This window comes from Sapajus apella, unplaced genomic scaffold (assembly GCF_009761245.1).
Source record: "Sapajus apella isolate SASKATOON/1434 unplaced genomic scaffold, GSC_monkey_1.0 scaffold22, whole genome shotgun sequence".
Lineage (NCBI taxonomy): Eukaryota > Metazoa > Chordata > Mammalia > Primates > Cebidae > Sapajus > Sapajus apella.
The window spans coordinates 6,211,135-6,230,570 of NW_022436962.1; the positions used below are offsets into that span (position 1 = coordinate 6,211,135).

General features: G+C 54.7%; 1 protein-coding gene across 4 annotated transcripts in view; it reads right to left on the bottom strand.

Annotated features, from left to right (window-relative positions):
* Positions 1-19,436, bottom strand: part of SYT2 (synaptotagmin 2) — a 113,419-nt gene that overhangs the window by 27,597 nt on the left and 66,386 nt on the right. For 2 of the 4 annotated variants that reach the window (XM_032288774.1, XM_032288771.1), the window contains exon 1: positions 17,950-18,032. The exons of the other annotated variants lie outside the window; for them this stretch is intronic. The gene's annotated coding sequence lies outside the window, so the exon portion shown is untranslated. Of the gene's footprint in view, positions 1-17,949; positions 18,033-19,436 lie in introns of those variants that run through there. 4 annotated transcript variants of the gene reach the window in all.

Here is a 19,436-nt window from a genome sequence, read left to right on the forward strand (position 1 = left end):
TAGCGTGCAGTATGGCATGTGTGTGGTGTGTAGTGGCGTGTGTGTATATGGCGTGTGTGTGTGGGGTGTAGTAGGGTGTGTGTGGTGTGTAGTAGGGTGTCTGTGGTGTGTAGTATGACATGTGTGTGTGGTGTGTAGTATGGCATGTGTGTGGTGTGTAGTAGAGTGTCTGTGGTGTGTAGTATGACGTGTGTGTGGTGTGTAGTAGGGTGTGTGTGGTGTCTGTGTGGTGCGTGTGTGGGGTGTGTGTGTGGTGTGTAGTAGGGTGTGTGTGTGGTGTGCAGTAGGGTGTATGTGGTGTGTAGTATGGCATGTGTGTGTGGTATGTAGTAGGGTGTGTGTGGTGTCTGTGTGGTGTGTGTGTGTGGGGTATGTGTAGTAGGGTGTCTGTGGTATGTAGTATGGCATGTGTGTGTGGTATGTAGTAGGGTGTGCGTGGTGTGTGTCTGTGGTGTGTGTGTGGGGGTGTGTGTGGTGTGTAGTAGTATGGCGTGTGTGTCTGTGGTGTGTAGTATGGCATGTGTGTTTGGCAGTAGGGTATGTGTGTAGCGTGGGCTGGGAGTGTAAGGGGAGGGGGTATTGTCAGTGGGCGGGGCAAGAGCCACGGCTGGCTGGCAGGTGCCCCACCAGGCTCAAGCTGAGGGAGAGAAGCTGGAGCCACCGCAGCCTCCTCCCCAGCCCTTCTTCCTCCCTGCGCAGGGTGAGGAGACCTATTGGTGCCCCCTGCTGTCCATCCAGGAGCCTGCCGCCTACCTCCAGCCCCATCTGCACCCCAGGCCCATGGCCACACCCTCCACACACAACCAGGCACCCCAGCCAGGCTCACTGCCTCCCAGGCCCCCAGTCAATATTCACACCCTGGAAAGGAGGTGGTGGGCAACTGGTGGGAGGCTGGAGGCAGAGGGAGGCTCCATTAGCCCCGTAATGGAGCAGAACATCAGCACCGTGGCGTCTGCTAGCCAGCAGCACCAGGGGAGGAGGCCTGTCTCAATCTCTCAGGCCCAGCTGAGAGGGGTGACAGCAGCCATGAGACACGGCAGAGAATGCCAGAAAGGCTGTGTATGTGTGTGCATGTGAACACCATGTGTATGAACACCATGTATGAATGTATAAACATGCATGAACTGGCTGTGAACATGTACGCAAACGTGTGTGTGCAGGTGCATTACACTGCCATATGTGGGAATGTAAGAAGCCCCAAGGAAGGGAGAGCTGGGGTTCTTGGGCCACACACCTTGTCCAGGAAGCCAGGGTGATAGCTACAGGCCGTGCACTTGGCAGTAATGAGAGGGGGTGGACTAGGGTGTGGGTCACCTTACAGCCTCGGGGTTGGAAGAGACCACAGGGTCACCAGCCCCCCACTCCCTCTGCAGCGGCATCTCCTGCCAGACCCTCTGTCTCCAAAGGTGGCCTGAGGTCTGGGACTTGAATGAGGTATTGGGAGACCTGGTTTCTCTCCCCTTCTTTCCTTGCTTTGGAAAGTGGCTTTGCATCTCCCAAGAGAGCCCCTCAGCTTTCATTTTTATTTTTTTGAGACAGGGTCTCACTCTGTTGCCCAAGCTGGAGTCAGTGGCGCAATCACAGCTCACTGCAGCCTGGACCTCCCAGGTTCAAATGATCCTCCTGCCTCAATTCCAACAAGTGGCTGGGACTACAGGTGCACCACCATGCCCGGCTATTTTTTGCAGAGAAGGGGTTTCACTATGTTTCCCAGGCTGGTCTCCAACTCTTGGGCTCAAGCAATTCACCTGCTGAGATTACAGGCCTGAGACACTGCACACGGCCTAGATAGCCTCTCAGCTTTTAAGACCTGGCCCTCTGAGATGCTTAGAGAGTCCTACATCTGAAGGTGAGCGGCGCAAAGTGGGGAGGGGTCGTGAGAGATCACGGGCTTTAGAGCAGCCAGGGCTGCTTTGCAACCTGACGCTTAGCAGCTCTGCAGCCTGGGAGATGAGCTCATTTCTCTGGGATCATTTCTTAGCTACAAACCGAGGGTCAGGTGCCTGTCTCACAGGGATGTTATAACGATTGAACAGGCCACATGTGCTGGCACAAAGTGGACCCTAAATAAATCCTCATTTCCTTTCCCCAGCTCTCCTTTCAGCAGGGCTAGGCCGAGTCCACGCTGACCATGGACTCAAGGACACACCTCGTGTTCCCCACAATGAGGCCTGCAGCGCTCACCAAGCTAGGGATTGAGCCAGCCCAGGCAGTGTCCAGGAGGGCAAGGGTTGCTGCAGAGGCTGTGCGGCTGGGGAGCCTGAGCCCCAGAATTCTCCCTGGCTCTGTGTGTTCCTATCGCAGAAACTGCATCACTTCTGCGTGGTGTCAAAGGTACTTGCATAAGCAGCTCAGCTCCCAGAGGACCACTAGGGCTGCGAGGTGGGAACGTGTCTTGTTTACCGCTGCCTTCCCTGCCAGGTCCCAGAGGAGCAGCCTGATCGCTGAGCCTGGTAGCAGGTATCAGAGGAGGCAGGGGATCTCACCAGGCACTGCCCCCCAACTCTGGCAACCTCCATCCCATAAAGCTCCCTGCCAAAGGAGAGATGGGAAACCCCAAAGCCAGAAGAGGCACCTTGTCTAGGTCACGCCCTGACACCCAGGGCCCTGAGTGGTCACAGGTAGGGTGCAGACGAGCAGGTGTGCTGCCTTGTGGGACTCCACCAGGGGGACATGAGAGGGCAGCCTGCAGGCAGGCAGGTCCATGGCTCCCTGTGGGGAAAGGGGGTCCCATGCAGCTCAGGTTCTCCGGGGACTAATGTGCAAAGGAACGGCAAGACAACCAATTCCCTGGTCACTGAGGGGCCAACCAGGAGTTGTCCGCCTCACCCAACCTTGAAAATACCCCCTAGCATTTTTAATTGCTTAAAAATCCACTCTTTCATCTGATCCTCACTTTGTTTCTTCCAAATCCTGTGGCAGGCTCCATGCTAAGTGCTGGGAACACAAGACGAAGAAAACCCAGCCCCATCCTGACGCAGCTCACAGGGAGAGGACAGAGCTCAGGCCTTTGGGAGGTGCAGCAGATGCGGTTCTGCCCCTTGACAGGGCAGACAACTAAGGCTCAGAGGTCAACTTGCCCAAGACCTCACAGTGCACTTGAACCCAAACTTCCTAGCACCCAGTCCGGGGCTCTTTCCTTCCCAACAAACAGCCCCCCGAGAGCTCCTCAAGCACACTGAGAAGGCGGGTCTAATGGGAAGATCACGAAGGCACTGGGCCCAAAGGCGGGTGCCAGGGGCAGGGAGGGAGACCGCCACCATGCCCACTCCGTGCCAGCGCTGCATTCCATTCCATCCACAGCCCTGTAAGATGGGGACTGTGATGCCCATTTTGTAACTGAGGAAACAGGCTGAGTGAGGAATGAAACAGGATGGGCTGTACTCCCAGGTAGCAGAGTAGCTCGCTGTGGGCCATGCTGGAACCTGGGAGAGGTCAGGAGGCGTCTGGGGAGCCCAGCCCGCTTTCGGTAGGAGCTGGGAGCCAGCACCCCAGGCAGGGAGCCAGCACCCCAGGCAGGGAGCTAGCCAAGGAGGGTGCAGTCTGTCCCTCCCATTTCCAAGAGCGCCTCCATCCTTCCAGATGCTGGCCAGGCCCCAGGGACGGAGCTGTGCCCATCACTCTTCAGACAGAGATGTCCATTATCACCAACACCTCTGACAGCTTGTGGTCTCCAGAAACTACAGTGGAGCACGCAAGTCCCGGGGGCACAATTAGGTTGTCAGAAGAAGCCCACTGTCTCCTGCCTGACCCCGGGCCAGGCGGACATGGGAGATAGGGGCCAGGAGGGATGAACCCTGGCCTCAAAACACCCACGGGCTGGAGGAGGGGAGCCATGGGGGGAGAATTCCAAATTGGAAAGTCTCAACTTGGAATTCTACGTGGATCCAAACCTAGAAGCTAGCTCTGCTGAGGAAGAGGAACCAAGTGAGACACAGGTGCAGCCAAGGGTGGGTGAATCAGCACCTGGGCTCTGGGCAGGCCGACCTGGATTGGAGTCTCGGCTCTGCCACTTTTAGCCAAGGGAACTTGGGCAGGTTGCTTAACCTCTCTGGGCCTCAGCACTCCATCTGCAAAATGGGAATGATACTGGAAGCTGCCACTCAGGGCTGTAAGGCTCAGGAGCACTGCATGTAAAGCGTGGTGTTATGCCCATGGCTGGCTCCTGAGCCAGGCTGGCATAGGCCTGTGAGGAGCACATGGGGATGGCTCCGGCGGAGAGGTGGGGCAGCGTCTTTGCTAACCCTGTGAAGGACCAGGTTAAGCCAACACCCTTTGTTTTACTTCCTGGGATAATTCAGGCGTCTCTTAATAAATGGTCCTCCTTCGACCCATGACTTTAGCTCCAGCCCAGACAGCCTTCTTGAGGCCCAGCTCTGGGCCAAGTCCTCTCTTCTGAGCCATGCACTAGCCCTGGCTGCTTTCCTGCCCCTGTGCCCAGGTACTGCCAAGCCTTTCCCCCACCCGCAGTCTGCCTTCCCCGATACTCAGGCTTCTCTCAGCAGCCGTGGCCTCTCCAACTGTGGCGCTGAGTCTCCATTTCAGTTGCTTAAGTTTTCAAATTCTCACCTGTGGGTATCTGACCGCATCTTCCTCTCAGAAGTCAGCAGAGTCTAGCTGTTCTTCCTCTCACTGCCACTCCCACTCTAGAGATGACAACACTGGGGTGTGAAGGGGAAGGCTGCCCAGACTCCCCAAGGATGTCCCAGCCGAAACCCACTCCTAGCATGGCAGCTCATGCCTGTAATCCAGACACTTTGGGAGGTCGAGGCCAGCCTGCGCAGCACAGTGAAACCCTGTCTTTACAAAAAATTTAAAAATTAGCCAGGCATGGTGGCGTGTGCCTGTAGTCCCAGGTACTCAGGAGGCTGAGGTGGGAGAATCACTGGGGCCCAGGAGTTTGACATTAGGTGAGGGCCACCCCCAGCAGGCAACTGGGCAGGCAGGTGTGTGTTGCTCAGAAGTCACTAGCATGAAAGAATAATCCCCCGGGGAGAGTGTGGGCATAAGTAGAAAGCCAGAGATGGGCTTCTAGTAATCTCAGTATTTGGAGGATTTGTAGAGAAAGAGGAAAGGCAGGGAAATTGAGGAATGACCAGGGACGGAAGGAAAGCTCCGAAGAACAGAAAATGACTCCATGGCAATAGAGCAGTCGCATCTGAGGGGGACGCAGGGGCTGGGAGGGGACAGGGATCCTTCGGAGGAATTTCTTTGGTGATTATAGAGGTGCATATGCCCCTAAGTCCTGCACTTTGCTGCATCTAAACCATAACTCCATCAAAAAGAAAACCGAATGCGCAGAGCAGAAAGCGCTGTGGGCTGACCCAGGGCAGTGCTGCAGGCCTGGCTCCCACACACTCTGGCTCGACCAGGTGCTACAGGACACCCTGGGGAGACGGAACACACACCCTAATAGAGCAAAGTGTGTCGCATCACCAACCGGCTTTCCCACGATCGCAGGTGTGTCTGCCAAGAACCACAGGCAAAGGAACCAAGGACCAGGGTGCCACTGAGGAAAGGCTTCCCGGAAGAGCAGCATGGAGCCGAGGTTTAGGAGGAGATGCAGTTTGCTTGGAAGAGGGTGGTCAGTTCCAGGAAGACACATCCACCTGGGTGGGTGTCCGACAACCACAAACCGCGATGGGCCCCTCACAGCCACCACCCTGGAAACTGCAGAGATGACAGCTGACTTGGGAAGGTGAAGACACAGCCACGCCCCTGGCTCCAGAGACGCCATCGTGTGGGACCCTCTCCACAGAGCCTGACCCAGGACACCAAGGCCCCTAGGCTTTCCCTCGCCAGAGCGGAGGCATCGCTCCACACCCCAGGGCCCAGCAAACATTTGTGAATGGGCCCTTACCCTGCTTAGCAATGAAATGCACAGGGCTCTGGCCTCCCTGCTATGGGCCAGTGGGGAGGGGGAAGCGGAGGTTGGCAGAGGAATGTCCCCTTCATATGACCACTGGTGACAAACACTGTACCCTGCAGAGCACAGCCCAGGACGAAGCACCTCCAGCCACGCACACGGCATGCGGCAGCCGCAGCACCCAGCCCCGCATCATTTCTGAGGGTCCACACCCAGCACAGATCACAGCTGAGGACACTGACAGTCAGAGAGGAAGGGACTTGTCCCAAGTGACAGGGTAAGGAGCCTGCCTCCCAATACAGTGCTCTTCCAAGCTAGCAAGATCCTGAGCCTTGGAGAGGCTTACTGAGCTGCCTGCCTACCAAAGCCGGCATGGGTGAGCATCTGTGGCTCTCTGGAACCGCAGGGAGTTTCAGTCACCCTGCAGATGACCCCTGGTTGGAACTAGAATCCCTGGGAGGGCTTCTATCAGACCCTGACTCCCTGGAGCTGGCAACAGAGAGCCGGCATATAACCATCTCCACAGACAGAGCTAGCCTGCATCAGTGTTTGATTTTCTGCTGCAGGTTCGCTTTGCACTCGAGAAGCAGGAAGGACTTCAGTTTTTTCTAGCAGCTTCTCAGCTCTTCCCAGTGGCCCCTCACCCCAACAAAGTCCCCTGAGAGGAAGGAATCACATCACATCTTTGTGGGTCAGCAGTGCCTCTGCCCTGCCCAAGACACATGCATGCTTCCTCAGGAAGGGCGAATTGTGGCTCCTCCTTTGCAGCAGTGAGGGCTAGAGGCAGAAGATGGATGAACCCACTTGCTGGTCTCCTCTCCTCATGTAGGAAAAGAGATTTAGGCTCAAAACGAAGGAGGATTTCTGCACAGTCGGCACCACCTCATTGATGGGGTGGTGGTCCCAGGAGGTAATGAGCGCTCCATCATTGGGAGCATTCAAGCTGAGGTTAGCCCACTATTGGGAGGGATGTTATAGACAGGATTCAGATAAGGGGACACAGCACTGGCCTAGATAAAATCTGAGGTCCTTCTTCGAACCCTGAGAGCATCTAAATCTGAAATCTCCACCCCAGCCCTTGCTGCCGACCGGCCTCATTCGCCAGGCCCTGCTGGTTTGCCAGGCAGTCTGCCCTCAAGGAGAAGTAGCCACCAATTAAATTACGTGGGGAGCACAGGAGTTCCCTTTATGACATCACCACTCTGCAGGAAGGGGCTGAGGTGGGGTAGGAGGGGAGAAACAAGAGAGAAGGCAGCACCAGAGAAGGGGCCAGCTCCCGAGGGCCTGGAATTTGCAGTGTTGTCACCGCTAGGTAATTTGTGGGGCACACCGCAGCGGGGGTCTCAAGAAGCCCAGTCTGGGCCCAGAAGGGAAACAGCCCAGCTCCGGCCTCCTGGCTGGGTGGGGGACTGTTAAGGGTAAAAGCAGCCCAACCTGGCTCTCTGAGGTTCGTTAGAGGAAAAGGTGAACGTTGAAGACGTGTCATAGCAGGCAGCTCATTAAGCCCACGAAGCTTAAAAATAGCGAGACACGCAGGCATTGGGGGAGGGGGGCTGGGATGCGACTCCAGCTCATCACACTAGAGGCAAGAGCAAACCCAGGGGAAACTGACTCTATAACCAGTGGAAGGCAGGCTAGGGGGCCATCGCCAGATCTCCAGGAAAGCTCGAAGCACAGGCCTGCTGGAAATGTCAGACCCTGTTCTGTGGATACGAAGACTAAGCCCAGAAGAGGCGTTCCCAGGCTCAGCTGTTCTCCACGTAGTGTAAGAGATAAGACACACAGACGTGGACCTGCCCTGGAGGGGTCCACAGCCCACCTGCCCAGAGACGCTCCACCTGATTTCCCTGGGTCTGGGCACCCCCTTAAAAGCCTTTGCTGCCACCTTTCCTTTCAGTCGAGTGACCCAAGCTTTGGCACCAGACTGCCTTTGCTCGAATCCTTCCACTGTTACCTAATGGCTTGGTGACCTTGGAGAAGTTATTTCCCTGTGCTGGACGTGCTTCCTCTTTCATAGAGACACAACAAATTCCTGCCACAGAGGGGTAAATGCACTCTCCTGTATGTTACTCGCTTGGCATGGGACCTGGGATGCAGGAGGAGCTCTGACTGGTGGCATCCAGGAAGTAAGGAAGATGGACTAGAGGGCGGGCCCAGGAAAAGTCTACAGGATGTGGCTGTGCAGGTGGAAGACGCAGACGCACCTGGCTTGGTGCTGCTGGGTTGGGTTTGCAGAATGCAGTGAAGCCTCTTGCTAACAAAGGATGGGGAAGTGAACTGGGGAATCATGCCTAGGGGAAGCCACTCGCTCAAATACTGACCCCTATGTAAGTCAACTGACACATGCTGGGCACCTAGTGGCTGCTTGGCACTTTCCCATAAGTGATCCCAAACCAGGAGCTAGGCCAAGCCTCCGAAGGCGGCTGGGTAGTTCACTGGAATGAGGGCTACAGTGACTCCAGAGGAGCAGGACTCCAGAGAAGGGGAGCCAGGGAAGAGTGAGGATGTATAGGTGAGGTGGCCCTTTTCTGGCTTAGAGAACAGAAGGTCCCCAGCCCACACCAATGGAGGGAGGCTTAGGGGGGTTCTCCCCCTCCCCATCTTCATCCCACTCAGCCCCTACCTGGCCTTCTAACACACTGGGTGGGAGAAGTGTCGCTGAGCACAGCAGTGACCTGAGGCCCTGGCCCCCCTTCCCAGCTTAGGTCCCTGGGGGTCTCCAGTTGCTGAGGAAGAACACAGAACTTATATAGGATGGGCGAGCTGGAAGGAAACTTAGGGTCAATTGTTCCAGCCTCTAATTGAACAGCAGGGAAACCAAGAGACAGAAAGAAAATTATTTCTTTCAAGCCAGTGAGAGAGCCAGAGCTAGAATCCAGAGCTCTCTGCATGATACTGTACCTCCTTTCTAGCTCTGTCTCTTATGAAATGCCATGTTGAAGCTTTATGTATTGGGGAAATTTAACTGAGGCTCAAAGGGACACAAATTCCCTAAAGCCACATGGTGAGTCAGACAGCGAAATGCAGGGTGTCTGGTCCTTTCCCAGCATCCATCAAACATTTCTTGAGCACCTACTACAGTCAGGCTGGGAGCACTTTCAGACATTCTCCCACTTCAACTTCACATGTGGGAGCAATGTGGTGGAAGAGCAAAGGGCCAGATGCCAGGATCCAAATCCTGGCTCTCTTAACTGAGTATCCTTGGACAAGTCCCTTAATGTCCCCAAACGATGCCTCCATTTCTTCACTTTATCAGACAGGGATTCATAATGGTTCCTACCTTGTGGAGTATTGCAATAATGAAAGGAGATTATCCATATAAAATACTTAGAACAGAGCCTCATAATATAAATACACCTTTTAAAAATAAGTATACCATTTGACAATCCTTCCAATCCTAGGCATATACCCGAGAGAAATGAAAATACACATCCTCATGAAAACCCTCACACAAGTGTTTATAGCAGCATTATTCAGAGTAGCTGAAAAGTGGAATCAACCAACCAAATATCCATCAACTGATGAAGGCAGAAACAAAGTGTAGTCTATCCACACAATGGAATGTTATTTGGCAATAAAAAGAAATAAAGTACCAGTAAATGCTTCAACATGGCTAAACCTTGACAGCATTATGTGAGCGAAGGAAGCGTCACAGAAAACCAGGTATTGTATAATTCCATCTAAATAAAGTATCCAGAAGGTCCAATTTCATAGAGGCAAAAAGTAGATTATTAGTTGGTTAAGCCTGGGAGGAGTGGAAGAATCGAGGGTGACTTTTAATATGTATGGAGTTCCTTATAGGGGTGAAAAATGTTCTGAAATTAGATTGTGGTGATGGCTGTGCAGTTCTGTGAATATATTAAAAACCACTGAACTGTGTACTTAAATGGGTGAACTGTGTAGTGTGTGAATTACATCTCAATAAAACTGTTTTTAAAAAGTAAATATGTATTTATAAACTTCTATAAATAAGAGAGTAAGTCACATCCATTCCAATTTAATGATAAGGCTGAGAGTCAGCAGCTTGCCCAAAGTCCCATGGCAAGCAGGTTGCGGGACTGATTTTGGACTTTGTTTTGTCGAATTCCTGAAGCTCCTAAGACTTGCTCCATGGAGACCAGGTCTTTCCTTATGTATCTTGGGGAAAGCCTCCATTCCCTGTCCCAATGAAGTCACTCAAGAAGTTCTTCCTGCGTCTAATCCAAACCCATCCAGCTTACAATGGATGATGTTCAGGGGGATTTGAGGTTAGGAGCGGGGTCACAGGAGCCAGGCACGTGACGGGAAGCCTACATTTCTAGCCAGTGCTGGATGCCTTCTTTAGGGAAGCCTAGGGAATGGGGCAGAGGAAATATAGTGGACTTCAAGCCGTGAGCTTACAGTTGATTTTGGGGGTGACCTTGGCCAAGAAACCTCGTCTCTGGGGCTCTTGGTAAAATGATATTCAGGAAGAGGCTCTGGGGACAGCTCCAGAAGCAGGCATTTCTAAGGCCCTGAGTATCTCTAAAATCAAGCGGCCTTCCCTCTCCATACTTACAACTCACCCCAGATGACCAGGTGGGAAGTCTGTAGGGCAGTGGGCATCACTTGGTTGCTGGCTTGGGAATACACCGCCTGGTCACCTCCGTGGTTCTTGGGAGAGGATACTGGGGCCAATCCATGAGGCCCTAATCTAACCATCAGTCCAATACTGTGAGCAGGTCAGGTTGGCTCTGCCTCCCACCCAGGAAGGAGGAGGAAGAGGAAGCCACAAGGGCACTGACAGCCGGGCCTTATCTTACGTGGCAAGAAAGATGCTGAATGTGACACTGACTCTGACCTGCTTCTGTTCAGCCCCCCTGCCTGCCTCCCTGCACTGCGGATAGTCTGGCTGCAGGTGGTAGGGGAAGGAGCTCCCACTTTTGACCCCCCAGAGAAGGCATCACCTCAGTCTGTCTGGGGCTCATGGCCAGGGTGTCCCAGCTCCAAGGAGAGGTTCTCCTGCCCCCTTCTCTGCTTATACAACTAAAGACAGCATTCAGAAACACTCCTTCTCCCTTGCTAAGGAGCATTCAGAGATACAAAACCACCATCCTTTTTCCAGGGGAAATAAGGAAGAACAGAAAATGAGAAGGGCCGGATTCAGCCCAGAGCCACCCAGAGTCCAAGTGGCCTCACTGGGAGAGCAGCCCACTGGGTTTGATGCCATTGGTAGAAACATGCCAGGGCCTCTGCCAGGAAGCCAGCATGTGCTCCAGAGCAGGGACAGGAAGAGGCCAGCCTGCGCATCCGCTAGGCTCATTGGCTTTTTCAGACCATCAGCCGCCTCATTTGATCCCGGGACATCTTGGGAGAAGTGAGGAAGACAGGCATCCCTCTCCACATTTTCTAATGGGGACAACTGAGGTCCAAGAGATAGATCATTTGCCTGGGGAAATGTACAGTAACTTAATAGTGGGTTCACCGGATTTTAGATCCTTCTTATCAAAACCAGTCATATCCTTGCTTTGCCCCACTCCCAGCTCTGCTGCTATGTTTATCTACAAAATGTCCCTGTTCAGTTTTCAGAAACACCATAATAACACTCTTTATAGCACTTTATAGTGAAATCTTTATAGCACCATGTATTAGCTCCTGCCTATTCTTAGAACTATATGTAAATAGTCATACATCAAATCCTCATGCCAACCCGATGGCAAGCTATTTCATTTCCATTTTACAGATGAGGAAACTGAAGTAACAAGTGTTTGAATAACTTAGCCAAAGTTCCACAGATAAAAAACTAGAGGAGCTGGGATTTGAACACCCAGCCCCAGCAGCTGAGGTTTAACCACTGCACATCAGTGCCAAGCACATATGAGTCCCAGGCTCTGCATAGTCCAAGTCTCACTAAAACATGAAGTAGGGCCCAGGCATGGTGGTTCACGCCTGTAATCCCAGCACTTTTGGAGGCTGAGGTAGGAGGATCGCTTGAGCCCAGGAGTTTGAGCCAGCCTGGGCAACAAGGTGAAACTCCATCTCTGCCCCCCCCACCACCGCCACAAAAAAAGAAAAATGTCCCAAAACAAAAATTATCCGGGTGTGGTGGTTGGTGCACACCTGTAGTCCTGGCTTTGCAGGACGCTGAGGTGAGAGGATCACCTGAGCCTGGGGAGGTTGAGGCTGCAGTGAGCTGTGATCACACCACTGCACTCTAGCCTGGGTGACAGAGTGAGACACTGTCTCAAAAAAACAGAAAACCAAAACCAAAAACCATGGACTAGGGTCCCACAAGTCAGCTCAGGACAAAGGACGAACGCAGCAAAACGACATAAGTCCGGGAGCTGGGCTGTGCTCTCGCCCAGGTGCCATGTGCTGGGGGCGGGGACGCGGGACAGGCTGCAATCTGTCTCCGAGCAGCCGGCTGCCCTCAAGTCCCAGCCCAGCCGAGCAGCAGGGAGCAGGTTGAAGACAGGCTTGGAGATGGCAGGTGAGGCCTGCCCCGCTGTGAGCAGCAGCTTTGAGAGACTCTCCTGCCGGCTCCTCATAGGTGCTGCAGTATCTCTCCTGGCTGCAGGCTTGGCTGGGCTGAGGCCAGGCCGAGGCCCCTCCTTCCCCCTTTCACCCTCTGCCCCTCCCTCAGTCACTCTGCCAAGCCTCCCCAAGCCCAGGGCCAAACTAAGGGCTTAGGAAGCCCCTCTGGCTTTCTGGTCTCCAAAGACTGCCAGCCCTGATGATCAATTTGTGGCTGTGGGACCAGGTTTAGTCTCAGGTGGCAGCACTGACCTCCAGGAATGTCACTGTGGCCCCTTCAGGAGCAGGTAACAAACCTGGCTCATCCCCAAGAGAGTAAGGGAGTCCAGCAGATAACTCACATGGTTGTCCATCTAAGCAGATTTGCCAACAGTGGGCAATTCCCCTGGTAGGAAGTCCTTCCTTGTACCTCATATGAACCCTTCCTGCTGCAGTATAGCCCCATTACCTTCTACTAGAAACCCTTCTGCTTCCAAATGCACTCTTTGTTAAATTGCTAAGATGTGATTCCATGAGCAACGCAGCAATCACAAAAGCCATTGAAGGAGCCAGCAGCTGCTAAAGGGTTCAAGAATTCCATTGCAGTTGGGGAAAGGCTGTGGGCTTTGCCCCTCCTCCTCCCCCCCAGCCCTCCCCAATCTCAGGACATGAAGAAAAGGGGAGCAGGATGCAGAGAAGAAAAATGGAAAGATAACAAAACAAAGGCAGGAAAAAAAATATTCACAGCCTCTCCTGACCTGCCAAGGACTTTTCCACATCTTTCCCTAGGCCCAGATAAGGAAGCGAGCATTTCCCGCAGCTGCTGCAGCTTCTGCCTGAGACCTGCTCAATGGGCCATCTGCTCCAACGCCTTTCTGCAAAAGCTTCAAAAGTTCCATTTCTCCAGGGAGCTGAAAGCTGGGGAGGTGTCAGCTCCAAACAATAAGGGAAATTTATTAGGGATCAGGGCTTCCAGGGGATGGGGCCGGATGCACTCTGAGATACAAAGGGTTATTTAATGCGGAAAATCCAAAGGCTCCTTTAGAAGTCAAGTGCCCACACCCGAGGCCCTACACAGCAGCCTTTCCTTTCAGAATCACTCCCCACCACCTTACCCTGGTAAGCCCCTAACCCGCCCCATCCCAAGTCAGACTTATTCCTTGTCCTTTGCCACTGGGCAAATATTGACTTTCACTCAGCCTTGTCAATGGAAGTGAGACCAGTGGGGCTGGCTGTGGTCTCCCTCCTCTCTCCTCTCAGAGGGCAAAGCAGGCTGCCAGCCTCTACAGCTCTGAGCAGGGACCAACTGAGACGAGCCGAGAAAGAAAAGCGTGGTTTTGGAAGCAATATTTCTGTCTTTCGCTCTTTTGTCTTTCTGTCCTCCCTCCCTTCCCCAAGCCCATCTGGGTTTATTTTTTTCACATTTGGCTATCCTGCTGCCCTGTCTGGCTCAAGAGCAGCAGTATGGCTCAAGGCATAACAGAGAGCTCAGGCCTGGGAATTCAAGTGTCTGAGACCGGGTCACCTCAAACTAGTTCTTTATTTTCTTGGGCTTCCGTGTTCTGTTCTACAAAATGGGAAGATTGGACGCCATGATCTCAGTATCTAGATCAGGAAGTTCCTTCCTATCTGGATCCACGTCCTTTCTGTTGCAGTCAAGGCATTTTACCTTGTGCTCTGATTTTAGAAAAGATGGAAAATAACTGCTTGGTGCTTAACAGGGAGGAAGGAAAGAGCATTGGACTGAGGGTCTACAAGGGCCAGCAAGCTCCATTGCAGGTGCTAATGTGCTGTGTGGTCCTGGGCAGGGAGCTCCCCCTCTCTAAGCCTCAGTTTCCCCATAATCAAAACCAGAGGATTGGATGAGATGATCCCACAGCCCCTTTCAGTGCCTGGTCCTGCCACGCCACTCATCTGCACATCCCTGTGGATGGCGAAGTGCCCCGCTCCTCCAGCCTTTTCTCCAAGGCGGCATCTCACAGCCTTTCCTCATGACTAATCTCGAATGGAGGGATGTCACGCCGCTTGCTCGTGTTCCGTTATCATCAGGAGCCTTTTGTTAGCACACTGCTCTCAGACTCACGCTCGCTTGGCCTTTGGCCTCTGTGGCTGAGCTCTTCCTCTCTCCAGGCCCTATGATGGAGACCAGAGCATGCAAACTCCTGGAGCCTGTGGCCAGTGCATAGCAGGAGGCCACAGGAGACACTGGGGCATTTGGGAGGAGCATGTGCATGGTGACAACTGCAGGACTGTGAACTGTATCCTTGCTCCTCCTCTAGCTTGAGCCCTCTCTGTGAAAACATAAAACCTCAAAAACCCATTCCTTGTACACTGGTCAATATCACACTAGGGACTTCCTACTCTAGGTAAGTAATATTCCCATTTCACAGATGAGATCATTGAGGCTCAGAGATTGATAATTTGTCTAAATCCACATGGATATTAAGGAGCAAGCCAAGATGGGAACCTAGACATAGCAGGTCTGGGGTAAACCTCAGTCCTGGCCCTGGGGTCGTGGGAGTCCCCCTCCAGGTTGAGCCCATCCCTTTGCCACTCCTTCCACCTGGCTGTAGAAATCTGCAAAGGCTTTGCTCTTAACCATCAGCACTCTTACTGAGAAGGGGAGATCATCGTCTCTCTCCAAGCTGACTTACAGGACTGGAATTAAGGGGCAGGGAACACCCAAAGTCTGAACGACTCCAACAAACCCCGCCTCGGGAAAGGCAGAGCCAGCCAGGCCATGGATCAATAGAACCAAAAGGACTTTGGGTCATCTAAACCAAGCTTTCACTTCACATACGAGAAAGCTGAGGTCCACAGTGCAGTACACCTTGCCTAAGGTCACACAGTCCTGGCTCTGGGGTCCTGGGAGTTCCCTCCAGGTTGAGCCCGTCCCTTCGCCACTCCTTCCGCCAGGCTGTAGACATGCCTTCAGCCACTCACTCCAGGGACATCCGGCCTTACCCCTGTCTGGTTCTCAGTTGGTCCATTCCTAGAAGGTTCGGGGAATGGAGTAAAAGGCCCCTTTTGTCATAATCACAGAGGTGTGGCAGAGAGTGGGGAAGGGAGAACCAAAGGAAAACAGGTGTGAGATTATTGGAAAGTCAAGCAGTCTCTCTGTCTCTCATGAAGTTTCTGCTGCAGAATGGTCCTAATGGTCAGAGAGAGACCGAGAGAGTGAGCTGATGTTACCATTTTGTAGGGAAGCTTTGAAGATGGTAGGGGAAGATCACACTGCAAGCCCACAATCTTTCCCTGCTCCCCGTGGCCACTGCTCACAGCTGCCCTACCACCTGCTTGCTACACGGCAGCTATTATTATTAACAATAGCTACCACTCATTGAGGATTTAACTTGGCCCTGGACCAAGTATTTACATATGCTTCTTGTTTAATCCTCATAAAAATCCTAAAATACCACCACTCTTCTCTCACTTTGTTTTGACTACTGAGTAACTGAAGCTCAAAGATATAAAGTAATTCGCTCAAGGTCACACAGCTAATCACCAGGAGAGCCAAGGTCTCCTGGGGACTCCCTCCAGGGGTGTGCTGGCCTTTGAAATTCACGCACAGTATTTTGTCTCAAGTTGTCTGGACTCTGGTGACAGAAGTTGGGGGGGCACTGCACTGGGAATTTCTGGAGACCACCTGCTCCTGGCATCCAGCCAAGCCCGCTTCTTGCTACTCAGACACCAGCCCAGAACTGCAGCCACAGAATTGTGGGGCTGCAAGGGCCTGAGTGGTTATCTAGTTCTACCTTCTCAAAGTACAGGGGAGGAAAGCAAGAAAGGGCCTTGCCCAAGGTCACATAAGGTCGCACAAATTGGAAGCAGAGCCTGTAAATTAAACTCAGCTCTCGTCTCAAACCAGGACTCATCCACAACACCCTAACGCCCCGTAAGAAGCTATTGTTTCACCTTAAGACAGAAGCAGAGTCCATCCCAAAAAGGAGTTAGATTAGACTTTGCTCTGGCAAGGACTGTCACATTGCACAATGGGGTGCTCTAGGCTATTGTAGTGGAGATCTTCCTAAAACGAGAAGATTCCTTCAGATCTTCTTTATCTGAGATGGATGCAGCCCTGTCTGGAGGTAGAGAGCATACTGCACGACCTTGTGAGGTCTGTGACATCACCCTTTAACCAATGGTCATCTACCTGTCACCGGGAACCTTTCCCCAGGGAAGAATGTGCCCTCTGCAAAGAGGATGTGTAATGCTGGAAAACAGGCCTTTCTCCCCAACAGCTGGATTCTGACAGTGGGGAGAGATGACCAGCGAACCGCTCAGGGTGCCACAGGCCTGCCACTTTGGCATGGGGGTGCAGTAGGGGAGCTACCATCTTCCCAGAGGCTAGGTCATTCTACCCAGCTGCACCCCACCTCCATCCTTTCAGTGAGCGGCACCTGCAGGGTGTTGGGACTGGGAGAAACCTCAGATACCTTGAATTCCAAACCCCGTTTTCCAGATGAAGATACTGAGGCCCAGAGCAGGTCAGTGAGTTGCCCAAGGTCATAGGACAGGTCAGAAAGGAAGCTTTCAGACTCTCCCTGGGGCACTGGGTTCACAGCTCCACCTAGCCACCCCCTGCCCCAGAAGTGGGCGCTGAACTCACTTAAGAGAGGTCAGTGACCAAAGGCGGCAATTCCCAGGCAGGCTGGGGCAGGCTTGCCCATGAGCTTGTTCCCCCGCACACCCTCCCCCACCTTGTCCCCATTCCAGTTTTGGGCACCACACGCCTCCACCATCCTGAGATTCAGAGAGGTGCAACGGCTTGTCCAAGGTCACACAGCAACTGAGTTGGGCGCTGGTTCCCACTGCCCAGCTGCCTCCTCCCATCGCCCACCTGGGTCTCTGCAACCTTGCCAGGATCCCCAGAAGCCTACTTCCTCCGATGCACAGAGCCGCGGCTTGTGTTAAAGTGTGTGAAAGTTCCTGGGAGAGGAAGAGATGGAAAATGCAGCCGCACATCCCAACCCTGGACGGCTGCGGCAAGACGGGGGGGGGGGGGGGGGGGGGGGGGGGGGCACAGAAAGGCAGCCAGCCCCGCACACCACCGGTGCCCCCAGCATACCCCACTCCGTGCCAGGGGCTCCCCAGTCACGCGCGCGTGGTCTTCCAGCTCCTCCTCAACGAAACAGGCACAGCGGGGTCCCACGCGCCCCGCACCCACTTCTCCCTGCACGCCCACTTCATGCACCTCCCCGCGCCCTTCCCACAGCTTCTCTGCAGCGAGCGCCTTCGCTTCCCAGCAGGTCCCCAGTCCCGGCGCCTGCGGCTTCTCTCGCCTTCTCTCCACGTCGGACCCGGGATCTCCGCGGGGAGAAACAGGTCGGGGGCGGGGGCGAGGGGATCCCGAGATAATTCAGGACACCTCCCCTGAGAAGAGCCGGGTAATTCTGACGCCCGCAGATTTCCGGAGTACAGTCCCCACCGCGGGCACAGTTCTACACTTAGTTCTCCCCGCAGTGAGCACCAAGCCCCAAAAGTCCGAGTGTCCCCGTTTGGCGACCCAGGTCCGCCCGCGCCCTAGGGGTGGCCACTGTCGGTGGAGGCACCGCTTCACTTGGGACTACGGGCTGCCCTCGTGGGGCGCCCCTCCTGGGGTTCCCTCTTACCCTGGGATGTTCCGGGACCGTTCTGCCAGAGCTGGTGGTCAGGGCAGCGCGGGGACGGCCGGGGTCCCGAAGGCCGGGTCCCGCTTCCTACTTCCCCACCGGCCTGGCGGCTGCGGCTCTCCGCCCGCTCCCGCCTGCCGGCTCCCTGCTCCCGCGCTCGCTCGCTCTCGGCTCGCTCTCTCTCTCTCTCTCTCTCTGCAGTAGTAACAACCTGATCCTGCTTCCCCCGCCCGCCAATTGAGATGCTCCTCACATCTGCCTGCACACAGCGCGTGCGGCCCCTCGGAGGGCGATTCCCGCAAACCTCGACGCAGGGCCCCCGCCCCAGGCAATCCCCGCGGCCAACAGACGGTCTGGCACGCCCACGGCCCCCTTCTCCGGTCCGGACAGCCAACGGGTGGGAAACGGGCGACCCGGGAAGCCGCGGCGTGTGCAGGAGGGGCTGCGCTAGGGGAAGAGGGGTTTAAACTGGCGCGTCCTACAGAAGTTTGGGGAGGGCGGGGCCGGCTTCCCACCCCTGGGGCCTCACAGGCTCCTGACTCTGCGGAGGAGTCCCCGCCCCGCTCCGTGCACTCCTGCGACACTCCCCACCCCACCCGCCAGCCCCGAGTTTGCAGCCTCTCGGGTGCGGGGATTGGCTGGGGAAGGGGGCGGCGGGGAGGGGACCCCCTGGCTGTAGGGAACAGCGTGCGCGCTGCGGGCGGGGGTGGGAGGGAAACGATTCGCTTCAGGAGATACGGATGAAGGTTTTCCTGAGTGGAGGGAGAGAAGGGAGGGAGAAGAGAGATGGAACAAAAGGAAGGTGCTGCAGGGGAAGGGGACCTGGGGAGTTCGCCTTGAGGGCTCCGGCAGCCCACGGTCCCCAACCTCAGTCTGTCCCGGAGGGTGAGGTCAGGGCTCTTGCCTGGGCTCTTCACAGGCCACCTGGAGAGGGAGAAAGGAGGGGTGGAGGAGTACGGGATGGGGGGAGAGGAGGGAGCGTCAGCTGCCACAGGACCCTGTGCCTGCCCCCAGATAGGAGTCCAGCAGAAGGGCTCTGCCATGGACCCAGCACCGCCTACCTCTGCAGCTCTGCTTTCTCTCGCTTGGGAAATGCGAGGCTGACACCTGCCGTGGTGAGCACCAGGAGGACCAGGAGGGGCAGGGAGGACCGAGAGCTTGGGCACCCCTCCTGTGCCTCAGTCTCACCCTTGGTCCTCACCCTCAAACCCCAACCCCATCCGATAAGACCTCGGGGCCAAGGCTCCCCAGGTGGAAATTTCTGCCGCTGTCCAGCCATTAACCACTCCTGACCTTCCCAGCTCCACCCCATCCCAGCCCTCTTCCCTCAGCCTCTCCTTCACCCTCAATGCAGCTGCTATTTGCTTCTAGTCTGCACATGCACAGCCAGGACTCGAGTTTGGTGTTTGACCCAGGAAGTGACATTCCTCACCCCTCACCCCACACACACAAAAATCCTGTGTGCATGTGTGCTGCGGGGTGGGCAG